Source organism: Arvicanthis niloticus, chromosome 17 (assembly GCF_011762505.2).
Source record: "Arvicanthis niloticus isolate mArvNil1 chromosome 17, mArvNil1.pat.X, whole genome shotgun sequence".
Classification (NCBI taxonomy): Eukaryota; Metazoa; Chordata; class Mammalia; order Rodentia; family Muridae; genus Arvicanthis; species Arvicanthis niloticus.
In genome coordinates, this window is record NC_047674.1 from 19,204,508 (window position 1) to 19,226,443 (window position 21,936).

Genomic DNA, 21,936 nt, shown 5'->3' on the forward strand with positions numbered 1-21,936 from the left:
AACCCCCAAAACTTAACTAGCACAATAGAACTACTTCATAAAGACATCAAAAACAGTCCAACTTAAAACCATCAGGGTGTTTTCCCTACTTAGAACCCTGAAAGAAAGCAATGATCTAATAAGTGGTCTGGAGCTTCTAGGAATCAACACCTGGCTGTGGCCTCCAGCAATCACACCAAGTTCTGGCTCTGAGGTTTGTACATTTTATTTCCTGTCTGAGGAAGAACAGTACTTGAACTCTCGTCTTCCTGTAAGAGTTCATTTTTTCTCAGCCCCTTAACCAGCACTGATGGTAACTTGGTAACACACAGCCAGACCAGAAGGCTTGGCTTGGCTATGCTCCAGGCTCCAGGATAAGTCTACAACCCATTCTCTTGTGAACACACACACACAACTCTACTGCATGTTCAAGGTTAGGCTCTGCACCAGAGTTCTGAATGCAGAACCCTTTCTAGATTTATAACTGAGGCTATTGTTTCACTGATTAAACTCCTGAAAACACTGGGCTGAATATGTATGTATATAGCTCTTGACAATGGACCAGAAGCTGGTATACATGTGTAAGTTGGCAATGACTTACTTTTTAATCTTGTTCTTCCTGCTTACACAGAATTAATGAGCTATTTTCATACTGACTGAGTTGGCATGTGTAGAGGACGTGGTCTACAGCTCTTCTGTTAGGACCTTTGGCATACTGCAGACTAGTGACTCCACTAACTACTTGTACTTAATTAACAGAGAAGCCCTTTTTCAGGTACACCAGAACTCCCATAAAAACTGTTCACCAGGGGTCTGGAGAGATGGCATACCAATTAGGAGTGTCTGCTGCTCTTGAAGAGAATGTGAATTCTGTTCTCAGCACCCATGTTGGGTGACTCATAGCCTCCTTTAACTCTAGGTTCAAGGGTTTCTTTACCCCGTCCTCTGGAAGCACCTGGACTTAAGTGCACACACCTACATTCAAATATACTATAGCTGAAACACATTTTTTTTTTCCTGAGACCAGGCTGGCTTCCAACTCAGAGAGATCAGCCTGCTTCCTAAGTGCTGGGATTAAAGAAATGAGCCATTATACCTGACCTTTTTTATTTGGGGGTGTTATGAAACATAATTTTCAAAGTGTTTGGAAAAAAATCAAGTGGGGAAAAACTCAAATGTGTCATGGGTCACATAAATATAATAGTTGATTCGGCCTCTACCATTACTGACCTCTTCTAAATGTCTCTCTTCTTGAGGTAGGGCCTTAGCTGCAGCAGAAATACTATAAGTAGAAAAACTAAAAATAACCTGTAGAAATGAGGATAAAATAAGAAACACCAACTTTTATTTTTGTTTTAGTGAATTAAAAAAAAAAAAAAAAAAAAAAAAAAAAAAGAGCTGGAAAGGTAGCTGGGTGATTAAGGGCACTGGCTAATGGTTGATCTTCCATCTTTCAGGGAACTGGGGTTCAATTCTCAATATGGCAGCTCACAAACTGTCAACTCCTCTTCCAGGGAATCCAATATCCTTACACAGACACAAGTGAAGGCAAAACACCAATGCACATAAAATCATTTAATAAAAAAAAGAACTTAAGAACTAATTATCACTGCAAGCATGTACACTGTTTAGACAAGGTCTCACTATGTAGCCCAGGCTAGGTTCAAATGTTGTGATTCTCCTGCCTCAACATCCTGAAAGCTGGGATTACAGGCATTTGCCATGATGCCGGGTTAGTATGGATTCATTTGTATCTAATTACATGCTTAAGAAATTGTGTAAAAGAAGTATTTTAATTATGCAATACTGTACTAGAGGTAAAACTTGTGTGTTCTTTCTGCTGACATCACAACAAATGACACATTCAACTACAAACCAGAGTCCAGGTTCACTGCTGGCTACTTAAAGCACTTCCAGAGTCATAAAGTATCTCTGAAAGTACATACAGCACAGAAGAAAAGCTCTGAGAGTTTCAGTTACCATGATAGCTACTACCACAGACTAGGAACTTGGACATTTTTTTTATTGAACTTCCACAACTTCTTTACAGACATCAGTCTACTCTTATTTTACAGACAGCAAAGTCAGGGAAGAATGGGCATACGATATGATCCTCAAAAGCATGTAAGTGGGATTTCAGTCCTTTCTTAAGGTCCTAGTAACACTGAGCTTTTAAGCTATTTCATTTACAGAACTGTCTCTCTGGTCCAGTTTTATTCTTCTATCTCCTGTGATTATAAATCAGTGTAACCTAAGAAAGTATCTTAAATGGCGTGCATGGTGAGTTACCTCTAACAGCTCATAACAGGCATTAACAAATCTAGAATACTGGAAAACATCATACACAATAAGGTTTAAAAACTGCTTCATGCACTGCAGATATGGTACAGTACTCTTCCAGAGGACCAGGACTCCATTTCCAGCATCCACATGGTGGCTCACACCATCTGTATCTTTGGTTCTAGTGGATCTGACAGACACCTTCTGGCCTCCATGGGCACTAGGTATGCATGTGGTACATACACATATATGCAGACAAAATACCCACTTTAACAAATTTAACTCTAATCACCTCCCAGCTGGGTATAGTAACACACACAGCTGTAATCCCAGCACCCAGGAAGCAAGAAACAAAACTGCCAAAAGTTCTGGGCCAATCTAGTCTACCTAGCAAGTTTTAGGTCAGGCAGAAGTACAAAGCAAGACTGCTATTTTTTTTTTTTAAAAAGTTAACTTAGAAAAATAAATGCGATGAAAATAAACCAATAAGTCTACAAGAGAACATTCTCAAACTATTCTGATGGAACCTATTTTAAGGTCTTTGTCAGTCTTCCCAGAGAAAGGGACATCAAGACCAAATAATCTTAGCAAGTGGGAAGTACTGCCCATTATGGTACAGTTGGAAAAGGCATAACGTACACTATTTTTCTTGGACAAGCTCTACAGAAAAATAATCACCTTCAAAAATAAAAACCTGGTGCTAAGGACTACAGCCTGGTAATAGAACATCCACTCAGGATGCATGAGGTCCTGGGGTCAATTATTAAAACAGAACAAAATAAAAAATGGCTTATGCCCACAACCAACACCTGGGAAGCAGCAGCAGAAAAATCAGGAATTTAAGTTAAGTCATCCTAAGCTATACAGAAAATTCAAGGCCAGCCTGGACATGAGATCCTGCTCCCTCCTCGGCTCTCCCAGAGACTCATAATAACAGAGTTACTGATCGATCAAAAGACCAATACTCCACAAAACACGACTTGGTAAACACAGGAAAGGGGGCAGGGGCCCTTTAACTTTCTACTACAATCTCTTCTATTATGTAAGTCCCTTTCCAGCGCAAATACAACAGAGAGAGTGCACAGGAAAATGTACTCTAGTTAAAGCAGTTCATCTTGACTACTACAAATTTTATCACACTATCATATGTCTGGATCATTTATTATTTAAAGAAACATTTTATTTCCTAAAAGTACAAACTGAAGAAGAGACCCTAATAAGTTTTTCAAAACTGAGAAAACCAAAGACTTTCAGCCAGGCGATGGTGGCACACGCCTTTAATTCCAGCACTGGGGAGGCAGAGTCAGGTGAATCTCTGTGACTTTGAGGCCAGCCTGGTTTCCAGGGCTAGTTCTAGAACAGCCAAAGCTACATAGAGAAACCCTGTAACAAACAAACAACTTTTTAAAATTCAAACAACTTACAACTTCTACAGCAAGCATGACTCAAAGGCTGAACAAATGATAAAGCTATGACTTTAAAGTGGTAAGAACCAGAAAATCTATATAGATTATACTGGTGAGCCAAGTCTGCCTGCCTGCCTGCCTGCCTGCCTGCCTGCCTGCCTGCCTGCCTGCCTGCCTGCCTGCCTGCCTGCCTGCCTGCCTACCAGAAGTATCTAGAGGATAAACTCAATGATAGTTTGGTATTAAAGCAGAAAAGAATTGTTTAGACAGATCAACAATTTCTTGAAGCCAAGCATTTAAAACAATATTTAGCAGAACGTTCATAACATGTGACTCAAGCAAAAGTCATCTGAGGGGTTGTTACTTTGTAAGTGTCCCTTGTCTTTACCACAGTTACAACCCTAAGCAAGCAAGAAGTAGTAAGTATATTGTGTCTCTGACTGGATTCTACAGGACTGGTCCTTCCTTCCTGGCCCATCCTTTCCACTCAGTGCCTTTGGTTCATGCCTTTCCTTTCTCCCCAAACAGCTCATAGGACTTCACAACAGTGACAATGTTACTGAAGGCTTTTAGAACTTGTTAATCATTGTTTGACTTACTGGACTTGTACTTTACTACCATATAACATTAGTTCTCAACATTTTTTAAGTATAAAGGTAGAGAATTAGAAAATAGACTTTTTTTGTTTACCTTATGCAGAGTACTTAAATAGTGTGAAGTAATTCCAGGCACCTAACCAAGTGGAAGAAAAAAAATGTTCAAGTGCAGTCACATGCCTTCATAAAGTTCTCATAAAGGACCACAAACAAAACCCCAGAGGGAGAAAAGGTAAGTCCTATCCCCATACACAATCTCAGAAAACAGGAGCAATCTAGACTTCAGGGGCTTCCAACCTAGGTCTCTTATAGAATCAACAATGACTGAAGCCCAGAGTTACATTAGTCAGCCCATCAGAACCCAGCCCTGCCTATTACCCACATGCCTCCCAACATGAGTATTAAGAGTAACAAGGTCTCAAGTTAGAATAATCAAAGAATAGGTATACACTGGACACAGCCAACACAAATGGCATGGGCAGGCTTTGCAAACACTCTCCTTTGGGGTTACTTTCACACCTGACTGACCTCTTGCAATTCTCAGCATGCCATTCTCCCTTGTCTGCCAGTTTAAATTCCCAACTGCTATAGATCACAAGTCTACCTTCCTCTTCCTCGGGAAAGTTAAAATGACACTATCCATAAATTCTGTAAGATAAAAATGGCACAGCATTGGACCATACACACCAACACATATGTGTGTGCACATGGGATGCTGATGGCAATGAATGAGTTCAAAGCCAGCCTTGGTCTACAGCTTGAGTTACAGGACAGTCAGGGTTACAGAGAAACCCTGTCTCAAAAAACAAAAACAAAACACCCAACCAAACAAAAAGACAAACCCAAAACATAACAACAAAAGAAAACAACCCACATACATCAAGAGTGGTAACCAAAAGACACTACCTGAAATTCTACTGCTGAATTTTATCTTTTATGCTTATGGGGAGGGGGAATTTGTGTATCTGTGTCTATATGTAAATATTTATAAGGCCAGCAGAACAAGTATCAACAGTGATCAACTTTCTCAGGAAAATTACACTCTTGGTACCAAACAGTAATTGCTACAAAAATCTATACTTAACAAAAATGGGCCAAAAGAAATGCTTTGAGTATTAGAAAATAACCAAGATGCTATACAGTATATACATTTGCAATATACAATAGAGATTCATATAAACCCAGCACTTGGGAATAGAAGCAGGTGATCTGAGTTTGAGGCCAGCCTGGTCTACAAAATGAGTTCCAGGATAGCCAAGGCTACACAGAGAAACCCTGTCTCAAAAAACAAAAAACAACAAAAATTGAGCCTGACTTCTGATGTCATGACCAAAAAGTAGTTAGCTCTATGGACAGCCTTAGTATAGACTACTTTTTAGTAGTAGAGCAGAGGGTAGGTAGGACCACAACAGATTATATATCATGACTATATACAATCTTTTCTTTGTGTCCTTCTTTAATTTTCCTTTTAAATTGTGTACACGTGTAGGTATATGAACATGAATTCAGATAGAAGACAGGAGTGTGTAGAGTCATTGGAGCTGTACAGGAAGTTGTAAACCAAACTGGATGCTGGGAACCCAATAGCGAGCAGAACTCAGGTCCTCTGCAGGAGCAGTACACACTCTTAACCACCGAGCCATCTCTCCAGGCCTTCAGTGCCCTTCTAAACCTTCTTCTGCTCACAGGGCAGAGGTCTGTATGCTCTTCTCCATTCCTCATGATCTCATACATGTATTCTACCAAACAAAATATAGTCAATAAGCAGCAATCAGGTCCAAACCTTGAAGAGAAGCTAATAAATAGACTTCAAACAAGAAGTCTTAGGTAACAATGCAACCCTGACAGGTAAAAGCTTAACAAAACATTTAGAAAACTTTCAGACTGGTGTTATTGGTTCCTGCCCAGCACTTAGGAGGCTGAGTCAGGAGAACTATCTGGAATTTTGAAGCTAGCAAATTCCAGTACAACTTGGACCAGAGAAAGAGGCTGTTCCAAAACACCAATAAACAAATAAATGAATGAATGTACATAATATATTTTTATGAAAAATACACACAGGAAAAGACAAGAAAGGAAATGCATAAAAAAGGTTGACAGCAACAAAATCTAAGTGGCAAGATTAAGAAAACTTGAAACAAACAAAAAAATCCCAGCAGGTTCTGTAATCCTAGCACTTAGAAACCCGCAGCAGGAGGATGACAGGTTGGAAGACCTGAGCTACACAGTGAGATATAGTTTCAAAAGATGGGGGTGGGGGAGATGGGGGAAGTGGAGAAAGGAGAGATGGCTTACTACTTCCATGTTTCAAAGATTATGTCTTACTTTAAAAAAACAAAACTAAAAAGACAGAGTCTCTCACTGTGATCTATCTGGCTGGTCTGGCACGCCTCCGTCTCCAAAGTGCTGAGGCTAAAAGTGTCCACCACCCCAGCTAGATCTTACTCTGATAAAGAAAAATTTAAGGCTGAAAAAAGTAGGTATTTTCTTGTACATATAAGTGCTTACAAAACCAATAGTAAGTTCTAAGGCAATTCTTACAAGTCATATATTGTAAGCTTTTAGTCATTACTAATTACTTGGTAACTTTTTAAAACCTATAAAATAGAACTTAAAAACTTTCACTTATGGCTCTCTGATATTTTCATAACTAAAAACTAACAAGAAAAATTTTTACCTTTCCAGAAAACGGTATGTCCAACTGTCTGTCTAGACTGTTGATAACAGTTCGGTTTCTATTACTATTTTTTTATACATTCACAGTTTAATTTTCAATTCCAAAACAGGGATCCAGAAGTTCTGATGCAATTTTTAGAGAACTCACTAATGCGACTGCCTTGTGTGCAGAGGTTAATTTAGGCACCTCTTTTCATTACTTCAGATAAGCACGAATCTATTGACACTTTCTGAAAACGGTATTTTCCTTGGCTTGGACATAGATTTACTTAAATATCCCGGAAGCTGTCAAAATCGACCTCAAACTGCATTATATTTAAGAAACAATGTCAACTCCTGACTGTGGACTTCTCTTCTCGCCTGTCTTTCACAAGAGCGCCTTTAATATGCCCTAGCATACATTTCCGGCCTCATGAGTCACTGAAAAATGAGTTCTAAGTTTTCCGTGGAAGGTCGCTCAAACAGCTCCTCTACAGCATTCAAAGATCTGACTCCAACTGCCTCTTTACTCCACCTATCGCGGCACCCGGTGATGGAATTAGCAACATTCGCATGCTCTTTGTACCTTTGTCCTCCAGCTTTGTTGCCCCTCCACGCCCTTCTCCTCTGCAACCCCCTTCTCCTCCCGAATCCAATCGAGCCTTCTAGACCGGGTTTAGCACCGCCTCGCCCAGGAAGCCTCCCAGGTTCGTGGGAAGGCGGAAACGATCGACAGGTCCCGTCTCCCCGGAGCACCTTTCCAGCAATTGGTAGTTCCTAAACGGAACTTATCTATCCCCTCCTGCCTGGTATCTTAGCTATTTGTGTACTCGTCTTATCTCTCACATCGCGGCGTTAAAGCTCCCCGGGGGAGGGCACCTCCGGGCCGGGTTCACCTCGGAGTCGCTCCGGCACCGGCACGCAGTCGGCGCTTTGGATTGCTCCAACCGAACCCGGGAACGCGCGGACCGCACAATTCCTAGCCAGAAATCAGTTAGGCATTTTCTTGAAAGGTTCCCTACAAAGATAGTATCTGCGTCCCGCTAACAGGGAGGCTACGCGGAGCCCCGGGCTAGGTGCTCGGAGTCTCCAGCGCGGCGGGAGTGACAGCTGGCCGGGCCAGCTCACCCCACGTTAGCTGCAGCCCTGGTCCGCAGGCCCCGGGAGCCTAGTACCGGCGAGGACAAGGGCGGCGCCCGGAGCTCCGGCTGCCCCGGGCCGCTCCCGCCGCCGCCACCCGGGAAAATGGAGGCGGGTCGGGCGGAAGCCGGCGGGCGTCCGCGTCGCGAGCAGGGCCGGGCCAGGGGATCACTCACGGGGCTGGGCCGGGCCAGGGAGCTCCCTCTCCGCGTCGTCTCCGTCCCCGTCCTCGGCCGCCGCCGCCTCGGGCTGCTCGCTCGGTCCCCGCGGCGCGGCTCGGACGCTCCGGCCCTCCGTTGTCCTCCGCCCGCAGCTGCTCCGGGCGACGGGCTCCCGCGGCGGCGGCGGCTGCGCGGACGGACGGTGGCCCAGGGGTTCCTGCTGTGGCCGCCGCGCTGCTGCGCTCGGTCGGGCCGCGGCTGTGGCTGTGAGGTCCGGCACTGCCTTCGCCTCTGAGGTTGCCTCAGTCTTCGAGCGGCTACTGAAGCCCCGGACTTTCTCAGGCCGCGCGGCTCCTGGCGCCCCGCGCCCAGCTCCGGCCTGAGCCCGGCTTTGACGTGCTCATTGCGCAGCCGCCTAAGGCGGGACGTCGGGTGGCGCCGCAACGCCCTCTGCGTACTCGGGCGCCCCTGGGCGGCCGGGCGGACTCAGGACGCCTAAATTGCAGGCAAATTGAAGAGCTGGGGGCACTGCAAAAAGCAGAAGAGGAGAACTGGAATCGTCGTCTACATGCCCCTCACTGGCTGGTTCCTGGAAGAACACACGTCTACTTCCTCAAGGCTTAAAATTTTAAATCTGTGGAGGGCTCAAAACTGTTCAAATGGGTTCTGGCATGCTTGTGGAGAAGCTGTAACTTCATTTTGGCATTTCCTGACAGAGGGAAAAAAGTGATGAAATATCCCAAAGAAACAAGATCCAACCAGGGTAAAAATCCTACTTTTTCCAAAGCGGAGTGTAGTGGTGCATGCCTGTAATCTCAACACTTGGAGGCGAACTCAAGAGAGTTCAAGGTCATCCTAGATTTCACAGGTTCAGGCCAGCCTGGGCTGTGTGAAAAACCCTGTCTATGAATGGATGGATGGATGGATGGATGGATGGATGGATGGATGGATGGATGGATGGATGGATGGATGGATGGATGGAGAGAGATCAGATGACAGAATCTGGTACACAAAAATGCTACACGCGTGCTCCTTTGCTATCGACTTACAATGTGACAGGATATTGGACAGCTACAGTGTGCTAAGGAAGTGGCTCCCTGGAGAAAGGAAGGTAGATGTGAAGCCTCCTGTGAGGACTTTACTACCTGAGAGAACCAAACTATCCACAGGATTTGGAGCAGGAAAGGGACAGGCTTTGGCATTTTTGAAAGGTCTTTGATCACTGTAACTGTGATAAGAAGATCAGAGTGAAGGAGGAATTCCATAAATACAGTAGATGGGGGTTGCTGAAACCCTCTAGTAAGGCTGCGGGGGAGGGTGTAGTTCAGGCTATAGTGTATGTATGGTAGGTCCTGGGTTCAGTCCTGGGTAGCTTGTGTGCACACAGAGAAATGAGACAAAGATGAGGGAGATAGAGAAGATAGCACATGCCTATTGTGTGAGGTATCCACAATAGAGAAGATCACCCGGACATGGCTTCTAGCAGATAGAAAGTCTTTATTACCAAACGATGACTACACTGGGTATTTGGGACCCAAGTACAGTCCTGAGCCTTTCTCAGGTGAATTTATTTATTTATTTATTTATTTACTTACTTACTTACTTACTTATTTATTTAACACCCCAATGGTTCCCCCACTTTAAGCACACACACAAAAAACTATATCCTGGGTTGACACATCTCAGTTAGCAAGAATAGTCATCCAGAAGCAGAACTACAGAAGCCAAAAACAAGATTAGTACCTTTATGGACTTTCCCGGAACTATGGACTTTGATGGATTAGATCTTTGTTCTCGTTTTTGGCAGGTGTTGCTGCCTATATCCTGGGTCTCAAGGCCTGAATGGTACTTTCATCATGACATCGATTGTGCTAAGGTCTGGGAACCTGTTACACTATAATCCTAGTTCTAGGAAAGCAGAGACTGTAAATTTGAAGCCAACTTGATCTAAGTAGTGAGTTCCAGGTTCCTAGTACCGCATAGCAAGATCTTGTCTCAACAACCCCCGCTCCCCAATTTTTGTCAGCATGTGCGCATGTGTCAGTCTGGAATAGTAGTGTACCCCTGCAATCCTAGCACTTGGAAGTGGAGGGAGAAAATGAAGAATTCATTCTTCGGGATGTGCGGTGGTCAGACAGACTTGTCTCAAGTAACAAACAAACAAACAAAGAACAAGCAAAAGTAGTCAGCATATTAACACTTAAAATCCATTCAACCAAGCATAGTCCATCTCGGACATGTTGAAAACTTCTAGGGAAACTAGCCAGACTCTGGTGAATTTCACTTGCAAAGGGCCAAAGGCTGCAGCCATCCATCTTCCACCCACAGTTACAGAGAGAAGATGCAGGACAGATCTTGTTAGCTGCCTTCCCAAACAAGAGCTGGGAAACCCGAACTCTTATAGAGTCAGGCTATTTTCCATATTCTTCTCTTGGGGAGCCCCTGGAAAGCTGTTTCTACTAAACTATTTCTCTGGACATGCCACTTTCTGGAAAGCTCTGCATCTTCATTTTGAAATGTTCTCAGGGGGCCTTTGTTTTCCTGTGCTGTGGCCATAGAACACAGGGTCATAAGTCCAGGTTGTTGCTGTTATTGTCTCCCTAGAGCCGGTGCTGGTCCTGTGTAAATGACCAGTCATGCCATCTCCTCCTCTTCCTTGTTGAAGCTGGGCCACAGGATAGAGGCACTTCCCTGCCTTAATTAGACCCTCTAGGAAAGGACTTTGGAGCCTGACTCATGGCTTCCCTCCCACCCCACCCAGCGCCTTCATTCACCTGGCTGTATCACTGCAGCCTGCCCTGCTGGATACAGTCCCTCACATGGACACTGCAGTTTTCACAATGGCTCTGCTCTTGAAGTTTGAACTCTCCAGCAATCCTGTTTGCCTCCCTTCCCATCCACCCGCCCATCCACACCCTCAGACTCACCAAACCTGCTCCAAATCTCATTAGAATTTGTTTATTTGGCAGATGCTTCTTGAGAGTAAACGATGACCTCAAATGATGGCAATGAAGCACTGGCTGATACGTGGCTCCCCTCAGCATCCAGGAAAGACACTGGAGTGGATGGACAACTACAGGAGAGGGAGACACGAAGCTTGTAAGAGACCTAGTACGTTGAATAATGGGGTTCGTGTTCAAGGGGAAACATGAAAGGAGCACAGAAAGCATGGTGAGTTAGAGGACCAGCCTAGGTACAAGTAATTGTGTGTGTAGAGCTTACACTTGGGGCTGGGGAGGAAGGGAATAGATAAAAGTGGAAAGATAAGCAAAGCTGTAATCATTGAAAACCTATGTCCTTGGCATTAAGGAGCCCGGACTTCAGCATGGATGTACTGGGAGGGTGGGTAGGTACACACTGAAATTTTGTCATTGGATGATGTGTGCAGATGAGCTTGGTTTTTGTTGTTTGTCATCGTCCCCAGCCCTCACCCCCAACCCCAGGGCAGTGCTCAGGATAAAATCCAAACCAAAACATGGCTCCTGCTGAGCAAGCTGTGTACCACAGAGCTGTCTTCCAATACCTCGTTCCAGATGTGTACTTAGGAGTTCAAAACGCCTCTCTAATCAGACAGACATGGAGCCACAGGAGGGCCAGGTTACAGACAGTGAGACCAGTAAGAAGCTACTCTCAAGTCAGGTAAGAGGTAATGGAGTCTGGGCTAGGGTTGGTGACAAGTGAGCTCAACATGAATCAATCTGACATTTGTAGAGGGCACTACATGGTGATTTGCTGGAGATAAGAAAGAATGTGGACTCCAGGAAGAGAACTGGTTTTGATCTGGGAAACTGGATGGTAGGACTATTTACTTAGATGTGCATTATCTGAAGACTAATCAGCAATCTAAAGAAGGGGAGGAGACAGGAGGCCTGAGGAGAACCTGCTAAGTGCAGCAACAGCTTCCGGAGAGTGTCACCAGTGAAGGTGGGGGGGGGGGGGGTGTCCAGAGGTCCAGAGTGTTACCAGTGAAGAAGCAGTGTGTGTGTGGGGGGGTGTCAGAGAACCTCAGATGTGACTTCAAGAAATCAAGGTAGAAACAGTGAGACCACAGAGCATAGAGAAAAGTGGTGGATGGTAGCTGGAGAGGACCAATTTGCTGAGAAGGTTCTAGAAAACAGACTTGTCCATGGCAGGCTCACAGTGGTTCCCTGAGGTTTCTAAGGAAGGAGGGGGTGGTTGCTAGAGATAAGCTTCCTGGGATACCCTTGAGGTAAAGGTCAGAGGACACTGTGCCTTGGTCAGTTCTCTCCTTCTACCATGGCAGTCTTGGTGGACCAAAGATCTTGCTGATCCATCTCACTGGCTTTCTTTGTGAATCTTTTTACAGAGAGCTTTAGGGGCTAAATTGCTTTCTTCTGATCTCCAAGGGCACCAGGCATGTGCGTGCTGCACATCCATCCATACAGGCAAGACATCCGTACACAGAAAAATAAGTTTAAAAAATTAAAATGTAAAATTTAGTCTCACATCTGCAAATCCAAAGCTAGAATCTTGGTGTCTGTTAAAATGAGAAAGTATTGGTCCTCCCTAAGTGAGGTCCTCAAAAGATTTCCAGGCCCTAAACTTTCAATCTTAAGATACCTTATGAAGTAATCTAACAACGGCTGGCTATGAGCAGAAAATCCAAGACTCCAGAAGTTTCTCAGTTCACAAGGCTGGATGCCTTAGCCAGTCTTCAGTAGACACTGGAATCCTGAAGAATGGACTTTATAGGAAGGTGCACACAAGCAAAGAGCAAAATACAAGGCTCCAGCAGAAGGTGTGGCTCAGATTAAAGGTGTGTCTTTTCTCCTCGCCCCACCCCCACTCCGGATTAAAGGCATGTTCAAACTAAACAAAAATCCTTCACAGGTTTGGCCCTCAATTTTTGGATTTTTGTTAATTGCAGACGTAGTCAGGTTAGCAACCAAGAACAGCCATCGCAGGTGTGGTGTGACTAGCCACTGGAATTCTTGTCTTGATTTACCTGTAATAATGGATCATCACCTGGAGCTGTAAATTGAAATAAAGCCTTCTTCCCCTGTGTTGCTTCTTGGTCAGGATGTTTTGTCACAGCCACAAAAATTAGAGTGAATCATAATGATTGGTTTTGGTTGACATATTGGTGATGTTTAAATTGGTTTTTTTTCCTGGCTTTGTAAGGAACTGGTTTCTCTTTTCTCTCAACCTGTAATGTAACAATTTGGCATGTCATGCTTAGGTCAACTGAACCGTTTATGAGTCTCTAAGTGGATATTCTCTGACCTTTCCAAAATTTGACTACTTTCATTGAAGAGTTGTAATTTCATAGCAATATAGTAATTTGTGTGGCTTTGATACAGTCTGCCACCCTTGTTGACAGGATCTGCTTGGAGACCTAGTCTGGATCATCACATTTGAGAATGACGCTCACTTAATCAGAAATGATCAAACTTCAATAAACAGTCCCAAAGTGCTCTTTCATTTTGGTTTTGGTTTCTTTCTTTCTTTCTTTCTTTCTTTCTTTCTTTCTTTCTTTCTTTCTTTCTTTCTTTCTTTCTTTCTTGTTTTTGGTTTTTCGAGACAGGGTTTCCTGTGTAGTCCTGGCTGTCCTGGAACTCACTCTGTAGACCAGGCTGGCCTTGAACTCAGAAATCCGCCTGACTCTGCCTCCCAAGTGCTGGGATTAAAGGCGTGCACCACCACTGCCTGGCTGTTTTTGTTTTTTCAAGACAGGGTTTCTCTATGCAGTTCTGGCTGTCCTGGAACTCATTCTGTAGACCAGGCTGGCCTCAAACTCAGAGATTCGCCTGCCTCTGCCTCCTAAATGCTGGGATTAAAGGCATGCACCACAACCTGGCTTCAAACTGGACTTTAGCTTTAGCTCAGTCTGGTCTAAAGCTCTTTAGTTCAGTGGAGGATGAAGTCAAACTCCCAATCTTCCTTCCTCTGCCTCCCAAGTGGTCAGATTATAATGTATAATTAAAAAGCCCAGTTACTGAAAGCTTCTTTGGGCTTGAAAGCCAGCCAATGAGCTGACATCAGAGTCATTTCCAGAACCTATACATTTGAACACATTTGCCAGGAATACACCTTCCTTAGTCTCCTATAAGGCCAGGGGTCCTGTAAGCTCTATGTACCAAGTTCATTTTGGGAGCATTAAGCATTGGGCCTATAAAGTCAACCTCAGTTGCTTAAAAAATGTATTCCTCAAGGAAAAAGTGGTTTTTTCCCCCTCTCTTGAAATTGGACTGTATCTTGTTTCCTTGCCCAAATTGTCCGTCTGTACCACGTTTCCCATTTCTCCAGTTTTCTTTCATAGTTCACTATCTCAATGTTTTACTTTCCCTGCAACTGGCCTAGACTGGCATCATCAGGAATTAAAACCCAGATCCCTAGCAAGAGTTTAGGTTGCCTTGCAGCTGATCTATCTCCAAGAACCTATGGAGGTTGTGCAAATGGAAACTTCAGTCTGGAGTTAACCTTCATGGATGAAACACCTCAGCAGATCATGAGTGTCAGGCAAGAATTGTCCCTGGACAAGTCACTGTCTGTACCACTAAGGAGTCTAGCCGAAACCTCAGGGCATGTAAGTCCTCATATAGATGAAGCAGGACCAGGGGCATCATCAAGAACATTGTCTCTCAGCTTTAGGGAACACAAGGAATGCTACTGGGATAGTTTTATTTCTGCTGACATTGAACTCCACTGAACTATTTTTCAGGGTCCAACTAAAGGATTTTTATTGTAAAGTACCTCTTCTAAAATTTTATTTACTATTATAATTGTGTGTGTATGCACACGTGTGTGTGCACCATGGTATATGTGGAAAGGTTAGAGGACAACTTTTGGGTGTCAGTTTTTTTTCTACTGTAGGTCCCAGGACTCGAACCCAGGCAGCTAGGCTTGCATAGCCACTACTTTTCTCCTCAGAGAAAAGTATCTTACCAGCTTGTAATCGACCTTTTGTATTATTATTACTTCTCTATCACAGGCATCCATCTTTTATTTATTTTATTATGTGGGGTTTTTGGGGACCTTGGCTAGCCCAGGGTGATGCCAATCTCATAATGACCCTCCTGCCCCAGTGTCTCAAATTCTGGGATTATAGTCAGAGACATCACACCCAGATAGCCATCCACCCCGAAGACCTTAAAACAACTCACTTCTCTCTCTCTCTTTTTTTTTTTTAAGATTTATTTATTATATATGGGTACACTGTCTTCAAACACACCAGAAGAGAGCATCAAATCTCATTACAGATGGTTGTGAGCCACCATGTGGTTGCTGGGATTTGAACTCAGGACCTCTGGAAGTGCAGTCAGTGCTCTTAACCACTGAGCCATCTCTCCAGCCCAACTCACTTCTCAATAGGCGGTTCGACTGGTCTTCGAAGGAGACACAGCGACAAGAGAGAGAGCTAGGTATGGTAGTGCATACTTGTAATTTCAGCACTTGAGAAGCTGGGGCAGGAGGATTGCATGTTCCAAGATTGCAAGTTCAGTCCTCAGAACTGAAATCAAATGCGCAGTCTCAACTTAGTCCATGAAGATACCCAGGAGGCTTATGTTCACTGGAGATGCTCACTGATGGAAGACACTCATCTCGAACAGAAGCTGAGCACTTGAGAGTACTGCTTTCTAGGAGTCTCCCACGAGTTCAGCAGTCATGGTGACAGAATGCCTCTCTGGTCCTGTATATTTCAGAAATGATGAACTGACTACAAAGGGCCATACAGATCTCATGGTTCTTGTCAGAAACCCCATTTCCATTCTTCCTTGGAACTCCTGTAACCTAGGGGGATGGTACCTTTCTGAGACTTGTCTCTACAAACCCCAGGCTCTCTTTGAGGTATTCCTCAATAAAGAATGGTGTCTGATCATCCTAGCTTGAATAAAACTACCTCCTTAATTATCAGATTTTGGCTGTCACAGCACCATTGAGGACTCCTTTTTTTTCTTTCTTTCTTTTTAACATAAGGTTTCTGTGTGCAGCCCTTGCAGTCCTGGAGCTCACTTTGTAGACCAGGCTGGCCTCAAACTCAGAGATCCACCTGCCTTTCTGCCTCCTGAGTGCTGGGATTAAAGATGTGTGCCACCACCACCTGGCTGAGGACTGCTTTTAACAGTAGCTGACATATCAGCCTGACCGTCTTGCTGGCATGACGACCATCTGTTACCTAGAGCTCTTTTTCGTCATCCTGTGGTTTGACTTTATGTACCATAGTCCCTTCACCATCCCAGGGTCAAACAGGCCAGAGAAGGAAGGTGCTGGCGCTGTGGAGATGGCTCAGTGGCCAAAGTGCTGGCTGCACACGTCTGAGGAGCTGGTGCTGGGTCCTCGGCATCCACAGGAAAACAGTGGAGCACGTTGATGCACACCTGTCCTCACAGTGCTGGGGAGGCAGAGACAGGAGCATCCCAGAAGCTATCTGGCCAGCGGTCTAGCCAAACTGATGAGGCTAGGTTCAGTGAGAGACCCTGTAACAAAAAAAAAAAAAAAAGTGGAAGAATTCTGGGGATATACAGCTCAGTTGTTAGGGCACCTGCTTAGCATGTTTGAAACACTGGGTTTGATGCCTAATACTATATAAAACTTTGTGGTGCTCCATGCCAATAGTCCCAGCACTTGGGAGGTGGAGGCAGGAGGATCAGCACTTCAAGGTTATTGTTGACTATATAGCAAGTTTGAGTCTAGTTGTACCTACATGAGACCCTGTGTCTTAGTCAGTGTTCTATTGCTGTGAAGAGACATCATGACCACAGCAGCTCTTTATAAAGGAAAACATTTCATTGGGGCTGCCTTACTGTTCAGAGAGGTTCAGTCCATTTTCATGTATGGCAGGGAGCACGGCAGCATGCAGGCAGGCATGCTACTGAGGAGGTAGCTCAGAGTTCTACACCTGAATCAGCAGGCAGCAGGAAGAAATGATGACACAGCCTGGCATGAGCTTCTGAAACCTCAAAGCATCCCCCCTCAAGAAATCTCCCCTCCCCCTCACCACCCACCCACTTTCTCCAACAAAGCCACACCTCCTAATTGTTCCACTCCCTATGGGCCTAGGGAGACCATTTTCATTCAAGCCTCCACATCCTGCCTAAACAAAACAAAAGAGTGGAGGAGGACACCCAGTGTTTATGTCTGGCCTTAACACAGTTGTTCCCATATGTGAACATCTCCTCTAAATGAACCTGTATGTACACAAACCCCACACATGAAAGGAGCTTCTCTGTATTCTGCTGGAGGTCTGAGATTCCTCTGACCTGAAAAGGCATTAAAACACGCAACCATTCTTTGATTAGAAGGAGGAAGTAGTAGGCCAGGCCTCAGAAGTCTAGCCTGGACAGGCACTGGGCAGAAGGCTGGGCTGAAGCAGAGCTAGATAGTAGAGGTCACTCAAGGATCTTAGTGACTCCTATGAAGAACTAGGGTGAGCCTTGAGGAGGCTTAGAATCTAGAGGCATGGAGGCCTCAGAGAGCCAAAAAATATAAATAAAAAGACATGCAAGACTTTAGCCTAACTCCACTGCCTTGTTTTTCTTGGAAGGGCAGTGGGAACTGGCAAAGAAGGTCCCACAGGGCAGAATGTGTGCAATCAAGAATGTCTGAAGCAGTGAGAAGGAGATGCCACCTGCAAGTGTACTGGCACCTGTCTCCTCTTGGACGTATAAGCATATTTGGAGCGAGGTCCCAGGGAACCTTGAGAATTCCTAGCACCCTTGGGTCACCTCTGTGGTGTCCTCAGTCCTAGCACAGTGCTGGTCATGGTGACTGGCAATCTGAACTCAGTGTGGAAAGTGTTTTCTGGACCATAAAAGAATGACAGGGCAGGAAAACTGGACAGGGGCGGGTAGGGAAATGGGTCACGCTGATTGTGTGTCATGTTGCCAGGGGTGATATTGAAAATATTTTCTCAAAAGTTAATAACTAGGACAATACAGACAAGGGTTGAGCAGAGTGAATTCTGGCTGAAAAGGAGTGGTGTCTGACAGTAGTGGAAGCTCTCAGGAACCCAAGTCACTTATTATTTTAATAAAACAGATAAAAGAGACAGATTAACCCACACTAAGCCATGGACTATAACTTTAGGATTGGGGTACTAACCAATGCCACCAGAGAGTTGATGACTTAGAACAACACCTTGATAAAGAAGTAGCTGGAAATGAGTCTGTGGTGGTTTGAATAGATTTGGCCTCCATGAATTCATGTATTTGAATGTTTGGCTAAAAATTAGCACTATTAGGAGGCGTGGCCTTGTTGGAGGCAGTGTGTCACTGTGGGGGCAGGCTTTGAGGTCTCATGTTCAAGCTCCACCCAGTGTGGGACAGTCTTCTGACTGTCTTCCAATCAAGATGTAAACTCTCAGCCCCTCCCATACCATGTCTGCTTGCATGCTGCCATGCTTCCTGCCATGATGATAATGAACGGAACTGTAAGCCAGCCCCAATTAAATGTTTTCCTTTATGAGTTGCTGTGGCCATGGTGTCTCTTCACAGCGATGGAAACCTTAACTAAGACAGAGCCTGGGCTTCAGGAGGAATCCCACAACATTTCTAAGTATTTGGCCCAAGTGTGTCTGGAAGGGCCTCTTCACCAACCTACAGGTCTACACCTGAGCTATCTGGTCTCAGAAATCCAGTTTTATTAATAGACTGAATCCTCCATGATGATGTTATAAATTGAACAATTTCACCAATGAGTGACAATCTCTTACTGTGATGGGCCTGATTAGGGTACCAAGACAAGGTCTGGGCACTGGTGACAAAAAATAATGGCTCTGAGTTGTTGCTGTTATTATTTTTTATTTAATTAATGTGCATTGCTGCTTTGTATGTATGTATATCTGTGTGAGCATGTCTGATCCTGCTGGGACTGGGGTTACTGACAGTTGTGAGCTGTCATGTGGGAGCTGGGAATTGAATCCAGGTCTATTAGGAAGAGTACCCAGTGCTCGTAACCTTTGAGCCATGTCTTCCTTCCCCCCACCCCCACCCCCACCCCCCAGCCTTGTTGTTTTGAGCTGATAACAATAAGCTGTTTCAAAACAATTGACTGGCCTGGAACTGGCTATGTAGATTGAGCTGGCTTTGAACTCATGTTCTTCTGCATTTGAGTGTTAGGATCTAAGTATCTACATGGCACTGATGAAGGTGCAGTCTATTAGGCTGCTAGTTTCCCTTCCAAATGGCCTTCTCCTATCTTGGGTGCCTCTTCTCTGATTCTAGGCACTTAAGACTTACGCAAAGTTCTCTGTTTTCTTTCTTTACAAGGCACCAAGACCCGCTGGGAATGGTTACACACTGGCTAATTACTCTAGTAAGTTTTTTTTTTCCCCTCAATTGCCTTGGATAAAAGAGCTGAACTTTGAAAGATGGCTACGACTATATAGCTATCCTGGTATAATCAGGGTAGAACATACCTACCTCAGATGATGTTGGTTGCAAGAAGTCAGATGATGCTTCATATCCAAGAATCTAAGTAAGGATGAGGCCAAGCCTCTTGTTAGGAGACACCAGCAGCAGTGAGATGTCCATCAGGAGATACAGGTGGCAGTCAAGGAGATCTGTGGGTTCCCTCTTAGTGGCATCGAGGCACCTCAGAGCCGAGACTCAACTATGCTATCTGTTGCTCCATACTATTGGGATGCAGTGCTCAGAAATCTCCCTGACACCTTATCATCTATTGTGACAAAGATCACAGCTCCACAGGTAGCCGGATGTTTTCCGTTCTGGATCTCAGGGTGAGTTCTGATTACTGTTAAGCAGAACAAGGTATCATGGTTCTCTTAGACATTGGCCTATTTGCATAACTTGCCCATCGTTACGGTTTTGATCTTAAATTACAGGCCCATATTTGAAAAGCTTGGTCAACAGCCTGTGACATTATTAGGAGGTGATGGAACCTGTGGAAAGTGGGACCTAGTGAAAGGAAATTGGGTCATCGAGATCAGAACTCCAATAAGTCTTTCCTCTTTTTTTTACATTGACTTTTCTCAAGTATTTTGTCACAGCAGTGGAGAGCTAGCATACCCATGCAGGTTGGTCTCGATTGTCAACTTGAAATAATTTAGAATGGCAAGAATATACATCCCTGGGCTTGTCTAAAGGGTACCTCCAGGGAGGAATGACTGAAGAGGGGATCAACTCTCAACACAGAAGGCATCTTCCAGTGGGTGACTCTGCTACAGAGCCCCGAGGAAAAAGCAGTGTGCATCGTCTGCCGTCACAGCTTCTGAGTGCATGTGTTTATCCTTGCTGCTGCTGCTGCTCACTCAGCTGGCGTCAGATGCCAGCCTCTTCAGCCTTCCCATGAGGACTCTATGCTAGCTACTCTTCAGGGAGCTTCAGGCAGCATTAGAGCTGCTGAGGCATCTAACCTCACCGACTGAGAAGTTGCTAGGCTCTCTCTTTCAGTCTCTCCAGTGTGCAGTGTTGTCATCCTTGTCCCTATTCTGTAGTCTGACCTCATAAACCTTCGTTTAAGTTGGGCACAGTGGTGCATGCCTGCAAATTCTAGAGCTGGAAAGCAGAGACGGGAGATTCTCAGGGCTTGCTGACAGCTCAGTTTAAACCTAATCAGTGAGCTCCAGATTTGGTGAGATACCCTGTCTCAAAAAATTAAGATAGGAATAGAGGAAGATAGCCAACCTATGTATACCACAGACAGTCAGAGAGAGAGAGAGAGAGAGAGAGAGAGAGAGAGAGAGAGAGAGAGAGGAACAGACACACAGAGAGATACAGACACATATACACAGAGTCAGACACATACACACTTTTATAATATATAGTAATTCTATTAATTCTGTTCCACTAAAGAACCCTAATGGAGCCGGGCAGTGGTGGCGCACGCCTTTAATCTCAGCACTTGCGAGGCAGAGGCAGGTGGATTTCTGAGTTCGAGGCCAGCCTGGTCTACAGAGTGAGTCCAGGACAGCCAGGACTACACAGAGAAACCCTGTCTTGAAAAAACAAAACAAAACAAAACCCCTAATGGAATGGGGGGGGGGGTGGCATATGCCTTTAATCCCAGCACTTGGGAGGCAGAGGCAGATGGATCTCTGTGAGTTTGAGGCCAGTATTGTCTATAAAGTGAGCTCTAGGACAGCCAGGAATACACAGAGAAACCATTCCTTGTAAAATAAAGACAAAAAAGAAACCAAAACCAAAAAAAAAAAGAAAAAGAAAAAAAAAAAAAAAAAGGAAGAAAGAAAGAAACCAGCCAACCAGCCTCGTGTTTACGGCACAAGCAGTCTGCCCATTTGTTGAGGGTGTGTTTTGGATGAATGCATATAGGCAGGCGAACGTACACGAGAGAGAGCACGATATATAACAGAGTATAGCAAGATGAAGCACCCAGCACGTAGACAGAAAGTGCATCCGTCTGTGCCAAACAGTGCTTGCTGGGCTAGACAGGAAAGCAAAGAGAGGCAAAACTTCATTAGCCGGCATCTTCCACTCAGTTTACTCCTCACTGAGAAGAAAACATGAGAGACGCCGAGTTGAGTCTTCCAAGTGGGATAAGCCCCAATACAGGCACACTTGACCTCTGCCACCAAGTACAGTGTGACCCACCTTCTAAAAGAAGGTGGTCCAGGGATCAAGGCTGAGAAGGGAATGGGAAGGAGATGTCATGCCACGGTGCTCAAGTGGCAGCTGTGGCTTGGAGTCCAGCCATCTCATGATTAAGCTACAGTGGAAGAGAGCCCAGGGAAGCTGCCAGCTTCTGTGATGTAGCCCTGACGCTTCCAGAAAAGATTGTTCA

General features: G+C 44.8%; 1 protein-coding gene and 1 long non-coding RNA gene across 5 annotated transcripts in view; one reads left to right on the plus strand and one right to left on the minus strand.

The window, feature by feature from the left end:
- The window catches only part of Cab39 (calcium binding protein 39), a 57,106-nt gene extending 48,485 nt beyond the window's left edge, over nt 1–8,621 (minus strand). Inside the window, exon 1 of one of the 2 annotated variants that reach the window (XM_034521341.2) lies at nt 8,233–8,621. The gene's annotated coding sequence lies outside the window, so the exon portion shown is untranslated. Of the gene's footprint in view, nt 1–8,044; nt 8,199–8,232 lie in introns of those variants that run through there. The other variant, XM_076914878.1, reaches the window with a different exon arrangement.
- Nucleotides 8,622–8,632: 11 nt separating this feature from the next.
- Nucleotides 8,633–15,583, plus strand: LOC143434824 (uncharacterized). 3 transcript variants are annotated; one of them, XR_013104619.1, is made up of 4 exons: nt 8,633–8,980; nt 11,187–11,388; nt 11,642–11,856; nt 15,370–15,583. It is a non-coding gene; the product is annotated as an uncharacterized LOC143434824 (long non-coding RNA). The 3 variants fall into 3 exon arrangements; XR_013104618.1 differs by lacking the exon at nt 15,370–15,583 and adding an exon at nt 12,545–15,360; XR_013104617.1 differs by lacking the exon at nt 15,370–15,583 and having other exon boundaries at nt 11,642–12,134.
- Nucleotides 15,584–21,936: the final 6,353 nt, after the last annotated feature.